The 13,929-nt window shown below is 47.7% G+C and overlaps 1 protein-coding gene across 6 annotated transcripts in view; it reads left to right on the forward strand.

Annotated features, from left to right (window-relative positions):
* Positions 1-13,929, forward strand: part of MYO18A (myosin XVIIIA) — a 1,313,149-nt gene that overhangs the window by 190,188 nt on the left and 1,109,032 nt on the right. The gene's annotated exons all lie outside the window — the stretch shown is intronic.

The raw sequence follows: 13,929 nt of genomic DNA on the forward strand, positions 1-13,929 counted from the left end.
TATGCCCGCCTGCGCCTCTGGCTCCACCCGCACCTCCGGTGGTTCTGCCGGCGCCACCCTTGCCTACGGTGCCTTCCACGACCCTCCCGCCCTTTTCACCGTTGTCCCCCATGGACAAAGCAGTGCCTGACACGGTTCAGCAGGACCCTGACCTGTCGGATGATGCACGGGGCGATCAGGACAGCGAAGCCCAGCCCCGCTCTATTAGAGCTTTTCACGACCGGGTACTGGACATGATGTGCCTATTGGATGTTCCAGATGCTCTGCAGGGCATTCACCTTGTCTCCTTCGGAACGTACCGGCCTGTTCTTGCAGAAGGTTGTTTTGGACAAGGTCCGTAGAGTCTTGGAAAAACCATACTCTGGACATTTCGTCAATAAGAAAATTGACGCGCGATGCAGGCTGCATTCTTAGGAAGAGGTGGCCCTAGCGTCTTGTCTGCCCCCCTCCTCCACGGTGGTGGCTGCGGCCACTTTACAGTCCAGGCCTTCAGCATCCTCTTTTACGACGGCTACTCAGGTCCTGGGGAAAGAGGACAAGCTCCTCGACTCCCTTGGGAGGAAGATTTTTGCTAACTCGGCCCTACAGCTCTGTCAGGCCAATGCAGAACTGGTGTTAACGGAGGCGAATATGAAGATGTGAAAAGGTCTGTCGGAGTTCGAGGAGTTCATTCCGGTCGAGAAGCTGGCAGACTTTAAGGTGGGATTGTCCAATGCCAGGGTCTTGGCCCAGGATCTGCTGGAGGCCGCCGCTCATCACATCGACACTTCCGCTCGGGGCCTTATGTTGATACCTCTCGACGGGTGTGGTTGCATGCCACCAAGTTCTCAAAGGAGGTGCAGGACAAGGTGTTGGACCTGCCGTTTGATGGTAAGGAGCTTTTCCATTCCACAACGGATGTGGAGCTGACCAAAGCAAAGAACAGCACCCAGACAGCTAAATTCTTGTCCGTCCTGGTTAAAACTCCTTTTAGAACCCAGAGACCGTTGTCGCAAAGCCGGCCTTCCTCTGGTTTCAGAGGGTTTCTAGATCGGAAATCCCGCAGAGTGGATACCCCCTTTGGGTAATTCTCGCCGGAGGCAACAACGGACTCGGTTATTCCTGCTCCTCCGCCTCCTCCTCAGGTTCAGGTGGTAACCCCACTGAAAAGACTGCCAAATGAGGGTTCTCCGCGCTCGCACGATACCCTGGTGAGAGGACGAACTGCGTCTCATTGGGAGGCGTGGCAGACCGTCACAGAGGACAGGTGGGTATTGTCAGTCGCTCGGGCGGGCTTTCCCTTACCCTTACCCCCTACCCCACCCTTCAACCCCTCTTTCTAGCATTCGGGATCGTCCTCCCTAAAAGCTGAGGTTCAGAAATTGCTGGACCTCAGAGCTGTGGAACCCGTTCCCATTGGGGAGGGCTTCTACTCCCGGCTGTTTACGGTGCCCAAACCCAACCAGGCTGGCCTGCGCACCATCCTAGACCTTTCCCAGTTCAATCTTTTCCTACCCCAAGAGAAATTCAAGATCACGCCCGGCCAGATACGGGCCTCCTTGCAGATGGGCGATTGGCTCAGCGTGGTGGACCTTCAGGATGTGTACATGCATATCCTGATCTGGAATCCACACAGGAGATATCTCCATTTCTCTGTGGGAGAGGAGCACTTCCAGTTTCGAGTGCTTCCTTTTGGCCTTAGCTCGGCGCCGTGTCTCTTCATGAAGATGATGTTGGTGATTGCGGCCTATCTTCGTCTGCAGGGTATCCATGTGTATGTGTATGTGTATCTGTATTTGGACGACTGGCTCTTACGCAGCCCTTGCCCGTTGAAAGCTGCGTGCAGTCTTCAGTCTCTCCTTCAGCTCCTGTTCCATCTTGGGCTGTCGGTGAACTGGCGGAAATCTTCCATGACGGTCTCGCAGGACTTGATTTTCCTGGGTTTTCGCTAGAACACGATCAACTGCAAAGTGTACCTGACCGGGGACATAATGGCGGATCTGTTGGCCACGTGCCAGATGTTTGCGCAGTCGGAAAGCATGTCAGCCTGGTGGTTCCAGAGGCTTCTGGGCCTCATGGTCTCGTGCGTATTGGCTCTTCCTCTTCTCAAGATGAGGCGGACTCAGATGGCTCTTCAGAGTTCTTGGCGTCAGGCTGTGGATCCAGACTCCAAGTTGATAATGATTCCAGCTTCCATGAGAGCAGACCTGGAGTGGTGGTCGTCTCTCAGCAACCTGTTGGTGGGGGCGGGTTTTCAGGACCCAGCCCCCATGGTAACGGTCACGACGGACTCCTCCCTTCTAGGGTGGGGTGTGACTTTGGATCTTCTTCAGATCTCGGATCGTTGGTCGCCTAAGGACACGCTCCTCCACATAAATCATCTGGAGCTTCTGGTGATCTTCCTAGCGCTCAAGGCGTTCAGACCGATCATTGCCAACAAAGTGGCCCGTATCCGCATGGACAATGTGGTGTCAATGTATTACATCAACAAGCAAGGGGGCACCAAGTCTCCCCCTCTCGTGGACCTGCCCATCCAAATTTGGGAGTGGGCGGCTTGTCATGGTGTCTGGCTAGTTGCAGTACACATTCCGGGCCAGCTGAATGTCATGGCACATGCCCTCAGTCGGCGGACGATGGTCAGCTACGAGTGGGAATTGAAGGCGAGATCCTCTCATGGATTTTCCTGCACTGGGGCACTCCGGAAGTGGACCTCTTCGCAACAGCGGAAAACAAGAAGCTTCCTCTGTATGCCTCCAGAAACGGGCTGGAAGCTTCCTCTATGGGGGATGCTCTCGAGATTCCATGTCACAAAATAAGGGCTTATGCTTTCCCGCCTCTGCCTCTAATTCATCGGACGATCTGCAAGCTGAAGAACACAGTGAAATGTTCTCTTCTACTCATAGCCCTGTGGTGGCCGGCCAGGTTTTGGTTCTCAGAACTTCAACACCTGTCGGTGTATCCACCGATCAGGTTACCAGTGAGTCCCGATCTTCTTCACCAGGGGGGATCAACAGCAATGGCACCCCTCCCCACAATCGTTCAGCTTGGCGGCATGGTGCCTGAGGCAGGTCTTTAGAACATCTCAACCTGTCTGCGGATAACATGCGCATTATTCAGGCAGCCAGGAAACCCTTCACTAGGTCTCAGTACAGAAGCAAATGGCTCAGGTTCTGTCATTGGCGTTTGCACAAACAACTGAACCCAAGGGCGGCTACGATTGACACTCTACTGTCCTTTGTATCCCACTTAGCAGTGTCGGGAATTCACGTTCTGTCATGCAGAACTTCTATTTAGGTGGTATCCGCCTACCTATCTACGGACCAATGCTCTTACTCTGTCTAATCCAGTGGTTAAGAGACATTTCGCAGGTTTGACACGCCTTTATCTCCTGGTTCGTAATCTGCATCTGTCGTGGGATCGAAATGTGGTCATTACGCCAATTTGCCATAAACCCTTCAAACCAATGGCCACGGTGGACCTCAAGCACCTGTCGTGGAAGGTGTTCTTTTTGGTTGCCGTTACCTCAGCGAGGCATGTGAGTGAGCTCCAGGCTTTGTCGGTGGAGCATCCCTTCTTGGTTTTTCACAAGGATAAGGTGGTCCTACAGACAAACCCTTCTTTCCTGCCGATGGTGGTCTCTGATTGCCATCTAAATCAGTCACTCTCCCTGCCGGTCTTCTTCCTGAACCCTGCTTCAGAAGCGGAAAGGGTTCTGCACTGCTTGGATGTTAGAAGGGCTCTTAAATTCTATCTGGACAGAACTTCCGAATTTAGCAGCTCTTCTCAACTGTTGGTGACCTTTGGTAATCCACAAGGTAAGCAGGCCTCTAAATCTCCAGATGGATCGCTGCCTGTATTACGGAGTCTTAACACTGTCCAAGGACAGCAGCCTCCTAAAGGTATTCATGCACACCTGGTGCGGGGCAAGGCAGCTGCAGTTGCCTTTCAGATATGTCCCCTGGGAGACCATCGCAAAGGCGGCCACTTGGGCCTCCCCATCGGCTTTTTGTAAGCATTGTTGTCTAGACCTGAGCTCCAGATCTGATGCAGAGTTTGGCCAAGCTGTGCTGAAGAACCTTTTTCAGTAAGGGGTTTTCCATCCACCCGTAGTTCCTGTGAGGAGTGCTTGGGAATCTCCCTTAAGTATGGAGGAAAGGGGATGGGACGTAGGAGTATAACCAGGTTACTCACCGTAGTGACCACCTTCCTCCTAGTCCATAGTCCCCTTTCCTCCATACACCCGCCCGCCGTCCTGTCTAATAAGGTTGCGCTGTTATTGCTTAAAGGTCTCTGACCTGGCGATAGAAAAGGACTGATGGGAGATGCGCGGGAGGAGCAGAGATGGGCGGGGTTACGGCTGCGTGCTGTGCCCCGCGCAGAAAGAGGGGAAGGACTAAACATTTTTGCAAATTTTTTAATGCTTTTTCAAAGTGCTCGAGTCCCGTCCCACAGGACGGAGGAATGTGGAAGGAGGAATGTCCCATAAGTATGGAGGAAAGGGGACTATGGACTAGGAGTAAGGTGGTCACTACGGTGAGTAACCTGGTTAATTTTGAATGTGCACTTAGCGCAGTCGGTGTGTACAGAAAAGTACTGTCGCGGGCTTACAGGCTACAGCATATTGTGGTTGGTTACATAAGTGGTTGTTTTGGGACAAGCATTGGAGCAGGCTAGTCTCTGATTTGGAGCCATATCTTGGCCATTGTTGGGTGCGTCAGTTTTGTTGTGTGTGTGTTTGGCATAACACTAGGTGCAATGAGCTTTTGGCACTCATTTCCTTCCTCTCCCCATGTGTAAATTTTTGTCCTGCTCGCCTTTACCCTCTTACCTTCCTCCTAAGGCCGTTATTTGTCACGGATAACAACATGCTCTGTGCCAGTAGTTGGTTGGGCAGGGAGCCAAGTGCGTTTAGCCTTGTAGATTACTTGAAAGACGTTTTAAGGAATGCTTGGCCGTCTACCATGTGCAATCCAGGAAGTGGCCTCCCTCAGCTGATCACTGAAAATGATTGAATCATGAGTACACGCGGCCTCTCTTGCCTGCACCCAATCCCACGCTTGTGAAGCCCACAGTCCCACCGATGAAGCCTCTGGCAGCACATACCAGGACAGTCCCCTGGAAATGCAGACGGAGATTCCGGGCCCACACTAAGTTCAGGGCCCTTTTGGTCAGATATTTGTTGAATAAATAAACTCTGCGTTTTGCTGGAAGATATGGCTCCTAAACGGAAGCCAGTCGCTCTGTTATTGGCACGGTACTCTGACATGTTTGTGATGCAAACCCGCAGTCAATAAAACATATTCTGATGCAAAATGTAGGTTTCAACCCTAGTATCAAAGCCAGTAATCACAATACACACGCGAACAGCCAGATGCCATTCTAAATCACCACAGAACACTCCAATTCTGGCGGCTTGTGCACAAGGTGCCACAACCTTTCCATATTTCCAGGAGTTGTCATTGGGCCGGCTCTCGCTGGATCCGAGATCCGGCACCAGATGTGTAGCCGGATCTCTGGATCCGGCCAGAGTCAGCCGCCCCAAACCCCTGCTCTGCCCTGAGGAGAAGGGGGGGGGGGGAGCGCCTGCGAGCAAACTGTAACTTCCTCTGGTGACCCCATGCAAGAGGTCACAAGAGGAAGTTAGTCTTCAGGCAAGACCCGGTTTATTCATTGATGCAATGTTTGTCAGATACATGGACCCGGATTATTTATTTATGCAATGTTTGTCGGATACCTGTATCCGACAAACATTGCATAAATAAATACCCCTATTAAAACGATCACACATGATGCAGCCGCCCAACTGCTTTCAGAGGGGAGCTGCAGGAGCTTTGCCAGGTGGGGTTCAAGTAAAAGAAAACGTTGCTTATGGCGAACAGAAATCACCCTGTTTGAATAGTAACTAAGGAGAAGTTTTGTTGATAAAATGGGATGAAAGTTTTGTATTTTCAAAACGATTCACTCAGCAACACTGGTCAAAACTATTATCCGCATAGTGAAGTAACTCTTTGCCAGTGAAGTGGTTTGAAGTGGAATTGATATATAGTTTGGAAAACAAGCAGCATGAAAGAAATAGCACGGTTTTAAACTTATTTTGGATATTTAGTTTGATGGGAGGTCAACTGCCAGCTCTGCCCCCTTAACCCTGCCTCCTCGGGCACCGCCCCCCAAACTTCGGCCCCACCCCCCAGCCCTTGTGGGATCCCCCACCAATTTTTTCCCATTTCCACCACTGCATATTTCAGACGAGGTTAGGCCGAAACTGACATCCTTGTGCTATGCCCCAGTTTTAATTAGAATAGCTCCAGCACTCCTTCAGTCCAGTAAAGTCTTAGCTCTTTAAGGGATAACTGGGAGACATCACAAATACTTGGCTCCTAAATCAGGACGACCATTCCCCACCTACGCTACGGTCTCAACCTCACTCAACTATGCCACTCCCTAGATGTACACCTTTCCTTTATCATTGTATGGTGCTCCGTCTGCACCCCACCCCCAAGGCTGCATGATCTGTGATCTAAAACCATATGCACATTATACATTTTTTTCATCCACTACAGTAAGGATTTGTAACCTGCGGTAGTCCAGATGTTTTTACTATGGATCCCACAATGCCTCCCAATTGACTATGCTGGCTATCGCATGGGAGTTGTAGTCCAAACCATCAAGAGGGCTGGAGGTTGCAGACGGCTGCACTAAAGAAATATGACACATCCAGTCATTTAAAAAAGTTATATGTGGAAAACCCTGACTTTTCTACAGACCATTTTCACTCTTCCCTCTTTTTTGGCGCATTGAGAAAAGTACAGAGCATTACCTTCATACCAAGTTTTACAATGCTTTATGCAGATTCCGGTAAAGGTGAATGTGATTAAATGACTACGGCTCTGCAGGAGGACAGAGAAGCGTAGTGTATACAATTCCTACTCAGTCCACGCCACTACTAACCCAGCAGTGATTCCAATCATACAGGTGAAACGAGCACAACCGGACAGGTTTACCTCTTGCCTCTTGTGATATACTGTGTGCCGAGGGCACGTTATAGTCTTCAGGAGGGATGTGAGTAAGCACAGGAGCATCCAACCAACAATAGTGTTGGGGTATTAAAATAAAAGAATGCCAAACCAAGTTTATATCAAATAGGAGACTTTAAACTAAAAGTACAAATGCGCTAATCCAAAAAACTATAACCCACTCCAATAAAAAGCAAAAAGAAAACTATACTGAAACCGCTTATATATATATATCGGTCGCTGGAATATGACCCTAACCCACTAACCCAGAGTCATCAATTGAAGAGAAAAAAGTGATCCTTCAGTCATATGCGCTGCACCCTAAAATTGTATGTGCTGCTAATAAAGTTCAGTCCACAGAATGGACACAACTGTTAGTCAGTTTTCAGAACATGATATCCTATTATAATGGTATGCCGCCGACATGTGTTTTAACCCCTAAATAACCACAAAACGCAGAATATCCCAGCAACAGATGCCACAATGTTCTTTCTTCTTGCGGATTGCTGCGATTTTCACCCAACAGGCATTCTGAAGGCTAGCAGCCCTTTGGAAATGGCTTTTGAAAATCAATGAAAAAAATGTGTTGTCTACACTACCATAGAGGGTGTTTTATGGTTATCTTGTTACAAGCAAGAGAAAACAGCATATGAAGTGCATTCATTTACAAAATAAGAAGATAAAAAAGCTAAGCCCTGAGGACGACCTGTGTCTATGGGTCGAAACACGTGTTGGCGGCATACCATTATAATTAGACGCCATGTTCTGAAAACTGATTGAGTTGTGTACATTTTGTGCACTGAACTTTATAAGCAGCACATATGATTTTAGGGTGCAGGGGTGCATATGGTTGATGGATCACTATTTATTTTTTCTGTTCAAGTTTAATGAATATGTCTTTACAAAGGGAAGGAGTGGGGTCTTCAATTTCACTAGGGCTCTTCAAAGCCAATCAGGGGTGCAGAACCACTACAAATATCCTTTAGGCTTGTTCTTGGGTGTCAAAAGCATCGAGACAGGTTTCTTGGCACTTTACAATGGGTTTGGATGGTACTGAGATGGTAGAGTCGGTTATTCCCGGTGAATGAAGTGCGTTGAGATGGTCCAGTTATGGAATGTGGTCCTGCATCAATGATTGGCTCCAATCAGGTGAAGAACATGCAGGCAATGGTTTAGCCAAATAGGGTGAAGAACAGGTGTGAAGCGGTCAAGGTAGTTTGATGTGGTGCAACAAACCAATGTGATTGTTTGGTCAATGGCTCGAAAATGGCTGTAATGCAGGCAGGCGATGGTTGGTCGAGTCAGTCGCTTGACGGTTTGAATCGGGTCGAAAATCAGTGTTTATCAAAATCAGATTCAGGGAGCCTGACGTGGCTTAAAAATGACTCGACTCTTGTATAGTGTAGCTGATCGTCTCCAAAGTGGATAGAGGTGGGAAATGGAGCCCAGAGCTGTTCCTTGACGCCTCCGTTGGTGGCACCCCCTTATATGGTCAATCTGTGACCGAGGATTTCAAGTCTTCTGCAAGGGTCCAATCCTGGGTGCTGTGATCAGTATCTTTTCCTGATGTCAGTCCAAGAGTGTTTTGTCTTCAGGAAGTGGAGAGGGACCACATGATTTGTAGGAGTCCTAGGAGATACCAAGATGGTGAGACCCTTCTCTGGACTGGGATTGGTACTGGTTAAAGGCAGTCCATGGCTGTTAGTACATCGGGCTCCAACGTGCTGTTTGCAGTAATGCACATGTTACTCTGTAACAGCCATATTGCCAAACAACAAGGCAATTGCTATTGTGTCAGTAGACCGGCTCAGTAGAATCACATGTTTGCACTATACTTTTCAGTATGAGCTGTTTATGGAAGTGAGTTTGATTGGTAGAGCTCTCTTTCAGCAGAATTACCAGTGTCAATTCTGGTTGCAAAAAATCACAAAAGCCCATGGTAGCCTGCACCCACAGATGCTATTCTGCCACAGTGACTGGCATATATCTCTAAAGCAGCCACTCTCCAATTAGCAGCAGTCTTGGCAGTGTTGGTTCCAGTCTGTGGCAGAGACTGCCATGAAGAAACCTAGCCCTTAGATTGGATTACCTTTGCAATGCAGAGAGATGATAAAATCCTTCCAGTGGTCCAACTGGTCAGTTATAGAATTGGTGGTGCAGTTCATAGTTGGTTGTCTGGTCAGAGTCTATACTCGGCGCTGCATCTAGAACTCAATTCTGATAGTGTTCGTTCTGAGGTGCACTAAAGACTAACTGGTTCCTCTCTGCATATTTGATAGCTGTCCTTTGCTGTACCACCCTGCGAATGTTCCGGGGCATGACATTTCATAAAAAAACAGTGGCACATTCCATCCAGTGGCCACCAGGGAGCAGTGTTGACTTTTGCTCTTGGCTAGTTTAGTCACAATATTTCATTTAAGGAGGCCACATCTATGAGGGTGTGATATCCCTCGCTTGTTTGATTTTTATTAATGTAAAGTTATACAGGTATTTCCGTTTTCTGAAAGGGAGGTCTGCAAATCAGACCCCTCTTTCCAATTGCTACAGGCCAAAATTATAGTGCACATGGGTGTCTTTGCTGTAACTGGTCTGACGTCACAGTCCTAGCTCTGCTGTTTGCAGGTTCAAAGGTCACATGTGCATCCATGACAACTGCTGGAACCCAGTCCCTACAGCCAGAGGTAGCAATTTACCTTCTGCACCTCTGATCTAAATGATAAATCGTGTCTACCTTAATCAGTCGGGTAGCCGGTGAATCTCCAAATATGAGCCATGCCTGGTTGTTGCATGGTGACTGATAAGAGCACACAATTATAAGCTACAGTAATCTGATATCACATCACTGACAACTTTATGAGCAGGTCTCTGATGTGACAGGGATGATGTGTATTGCCATCTAGGGGGAATGTCTCCAGAGCTGTCTTGTGAAGCAATAGCCAGGTAGCTGGCTCCTTTCATTCTTCATTAGGGACGGACACACCTTCCCTATGGCATAGAAACCTTCCTCAGTAGGTCTCCTGCGAATAGTGCATTAGAGGCATTACTGACATAACCAAGCCAGCCTCACACTAGCGTGCGGATCACTAATGCTGTTGAAGCCAGCGAGCATTGAAAGGGTTTAGAGTAGACGGAGAGGAAAGGTAGGCCCCGAGATAGGTTCTACCACCTTGCTTTCTTTTAGGGTTCTCTTCATTTTCCATATCCCCTCCATGTCCTGCAAGCAAGGCAATCTGAATGTGATATAAGGCAAAGGGCATGTGTTACAAGTGGAGGATTGGACTGCTTACTGCAAGTTTGGTTTGGACTAATCCCATGTGAAATGTTACCCTTTAAAGGATACGGCCACCCCCTTGTTTTTGGTCCGTCTAAAGTAGAAGGCACTTATGAATCTCTGTAGGGAGTGCAGTACATTTCAAAGATCTCTGCCATTGAGGTGAAGACGGAAAGGCAGAGGAGAGGTATGCCCTCTAATCATACTGAGGGAACTGTATGGATTACTGCTGTTGGAGTACGGGCTGGCTGCTGGCCTTACAGGACCCAAGACGCTATCCACTGGAGGTGAATCATCCTCTGTAGGTGCCAGCCAAGCTCCCTGGAGTGGTAGTGTAGAACAGAAGGACTCGCCTTGTCCCTGGATTGGGGCTCCCAGCAACCCAATTGTCGGAATAGCTCTGGGCCCGGATTCAAGCATTGAACAGCTTGTGAACTACACTGACTTGGGCATCACCTGCCCGTCTCCAGTTTCTTTGTGCAGTGTCATTGCTGCTTGGACCAAAGAGCGTGTGTTGGACCCAGTCGACCAACTCACTAACCTTACTGCCTCAGAAAACCCATACAAGCCTAGTTCCATGCTGTCAAGCCCTCAAAGACCAGAATAAGGTACTGTGAAGAGGCCCTGTCCCAGTCTACTTTTAGGACCATAGTGACTTTTAAGCCCCCCCCCTCTGCCTTTTTCATTCTTGAAAAGGGACATTGTGTCAATTAAGTGACTGAGAACTCCTCATCTACCCAGAGGGCCATTCTATATTTTCTGTAGTATTTTTACAGTGGTGGTTCTCGCCAGTGTTTTTAGTTAGTTGAATACATTTCACTGTTTTAATTAAGACTATATTTGTATAGATCCTTGACTGGACATTTTGGAAACATTGTACCCAAGTTGTTTGGAAGGCTACTGTCAGCAGCTTGCACCGCTCCTCAAGATATGCCCTCCCTCTGCTTGCACTACCACACAAGACGAATTGGGTATCCTGGTCAGACTATGCCTGTAGTCTTTGTGATTGGGATCACTGCTGGTTTAGTAGTACTGTGGAGCGGAGTAGACAGGTCAGCCACTACTCCGTCCTGTACTCTCGCATAGAATCGGTCATATCGACACAAGGTGGCTGCATAGTTCTGCTTCCACTGTTCACATACATTTATTCCTGACTCGTTTTCATTATTTCATTTGGAAACAGCCATATTTAATCCTTTAAAAGCACATTCCTTCCTCCAGTGCAATGCCATTTTCAGAGCGACTGTAGCTTGCAAGGCTTGTACACTTGATCAGGCTTTCTGTGGTTATCTTGCGTATGTCCTTGTTTGAGGAGCAGTTCATGAACATTCTTTAGCAGTGAAACTGCATTCACATTCACTCCATTTGGAGACAGGAAAGCAACCCTGAGAATTCAACCAAATGTGGGATTTCAGTAGTCCATTAGCGGATTTACGATTTTGCCGATAGAGATTTAGTTGATATTGATCTCATGTGTTTTTTGTCCTGTTCAACATTTGAAGAATGATTGTGAAATGTGGCAGGCCAGCCAGGCTGCTGGACCATTACCATTATCTTCTCTATTTTAATGTCTGCTTTTTCCTCATTTACCCAGCCTGTAGAGATGCCCTCATGCTACTGAGTCTGGTATAACCCCCACAGGTGCTGGGTCTCTGAATGCATGCTGAAAGTAGAATAATCCATTTGAGCCAAGTCACACATGCCACAGCGCCACCATCGCTGGACCTGAGAAGTGCATTTTCAAGACTATCCCTAGTCGTCTTATATGTGAACCTCTGTTAGGAATCAAAAAGGTTAAGAACACTGTGCATGGTGACTTTAAGATATTGCATACCTCATTTGTATGGCTGTAACCCATACAGTGCTGGACTGCTTGTAGAGCTCTCAGCACTGTTTTGGGAGCTGTTCTTTTGCTTCATATACCTTGCCCCCCAGCCCAGATGGCATATCCTCTGGGTCGATAACTGAAAGTTAGTGCTGGAACCACAAACCTGACTCCAGCTCTCACCCCAAGTCCACAACCTGGGGAAAGAGTGAGATGAGTCCATTGGGCAACCATGCGAATTACCCCGCTGCAGTGCAAATACGAGGGGCTGAGGGTACACAGTGACAAAGGGAGTACATGCATCAAGAGGAGGGTCATATATGCGCCTAAAGCTTTGTTGCACCTTGGACTCGAGCAAGACATCCGGCCACATTCAGCATTGGAAGCTGCCTGTAACCCAGATATTGGGGTGCCGAGTGCACAGGTGCTATGGTGCTTGGGCACCCCCCAGGAATGGGCAATTTTGTGAAAGTTCCCATACTTACAATGGAACTTTGTATTATTTTTTATTTTGCCTCTGGCCCCATCCATCCCTCGCTGCGAAAACCCCGCCCAGCATTAATTTATCCACTAGCCACTGCTGGTAGAAATGTGCTTATGTAACTGGCCAGTGCTTGGCTGGTTCAACGAGACTGTCGACGGTCGACTTCCAAATGTCGAATTTGAAACAGTAATATCGTAATGACCTAATGTTCCCTCCTGCAAGCCAACAATTGAGTGAGTCTATAATTTGCTGTTCTTTTCTAATTCGCAGTGGCAGTGTTTTAGAATCTATGCTATGGTTTATTTTTTTAAAAGATTTAAACAAGGAGCTTTTATTTGCAACAGTCACCATAAAGCGCCTTCGTGCATCCCTCCTACTCAATTAATACATATCATCTCTCATCCTTTTTAGAGGTTTAGGCCGATGTTCCACGATGTGAAGGCGGGGGGCTACCATTTCCGGGTTACGCAGATGATGCAGTTCTCATAGCCAGAGACCCCAAGTCTCTCCAAATTCTTGTTTAGGGTTATGCAGATTTCATGAATCAAAGGGGACGTAAGGTGAACATTGATAAATGTTACGTAATGTGTTTCACGACTAGACGTCCCCACAATCCATCGATTATCTTGAATGGTCTGAGACTAAACGTATGGTAATGTTTTGAATATCTGGGAATAAACTTCAATAATGGTTAACCTTGACACAGAACATAACTACTAGGAGGTTACAAATGAGACAAGTTGCTATAGACATTTTCAGATTTTTAAAGACTGAGCGTCAAATGTTCACAGTATACATAGGAAAAGGTTTGGCAGTGGGGAGTATATGGGGCGAATTTTGGGTTATGGGTAAGGTGGATGGGCTCCAAGCTGAGGAGAACTCTATCCTCTCTCGCCTGTTATCAGTGCCTCCGACTACAGCATCATATGCCACACATCTTCAAACCTGTGTTGCCCATATTGTTGACTTTGTGTTGTTTAAGCCCATTTTATTTTGGACTTCATTGTAGTTGGGACAAGGGGACTATCTAACAAAAGGTTTTGTTAAAACACCTACGACGGTCCCTGAGCAATTGCCATGAAATCGAATGGTTTCCTCAGCAACTGTGGGCCTGGAAGGTGGTTTTACAAACCTGCTGTGTGTTGCCACAGTATCTGGAAACAGTCCTAAAAAGTAAGCTGCTGTGATATGGGAAAGCAAGAGGGAGGATATGAGCCACCTGAAGTCATCAGTAAGACGATAATTACCTTACTCGCCACCTATAGGGATGGCGCCATATCTTGATCTGGTCATGAGTTTTGATCACAGATCACTCTTGACCCAAGCTAGATTAAAGGTCATGCAGGTAAAGGCAGTG

The sequence above is a fragment of the Ambystoma mexicanum genome, chromosome 9, assembly GCF_040938575.1.
Source record: "Ambystoma mexicanum isolate Mex_15411 chromosome 9, UKY_AmexF1_1, whole genome shotgun sequence".
Classification (NCBI taxonomy): domain Eukaryota; kingdom Metazoa; phylum Chordata; class Amphibia; order Caudata; family Ambystomatidae; genus Ambystoma; species Ambystoma mexicanum.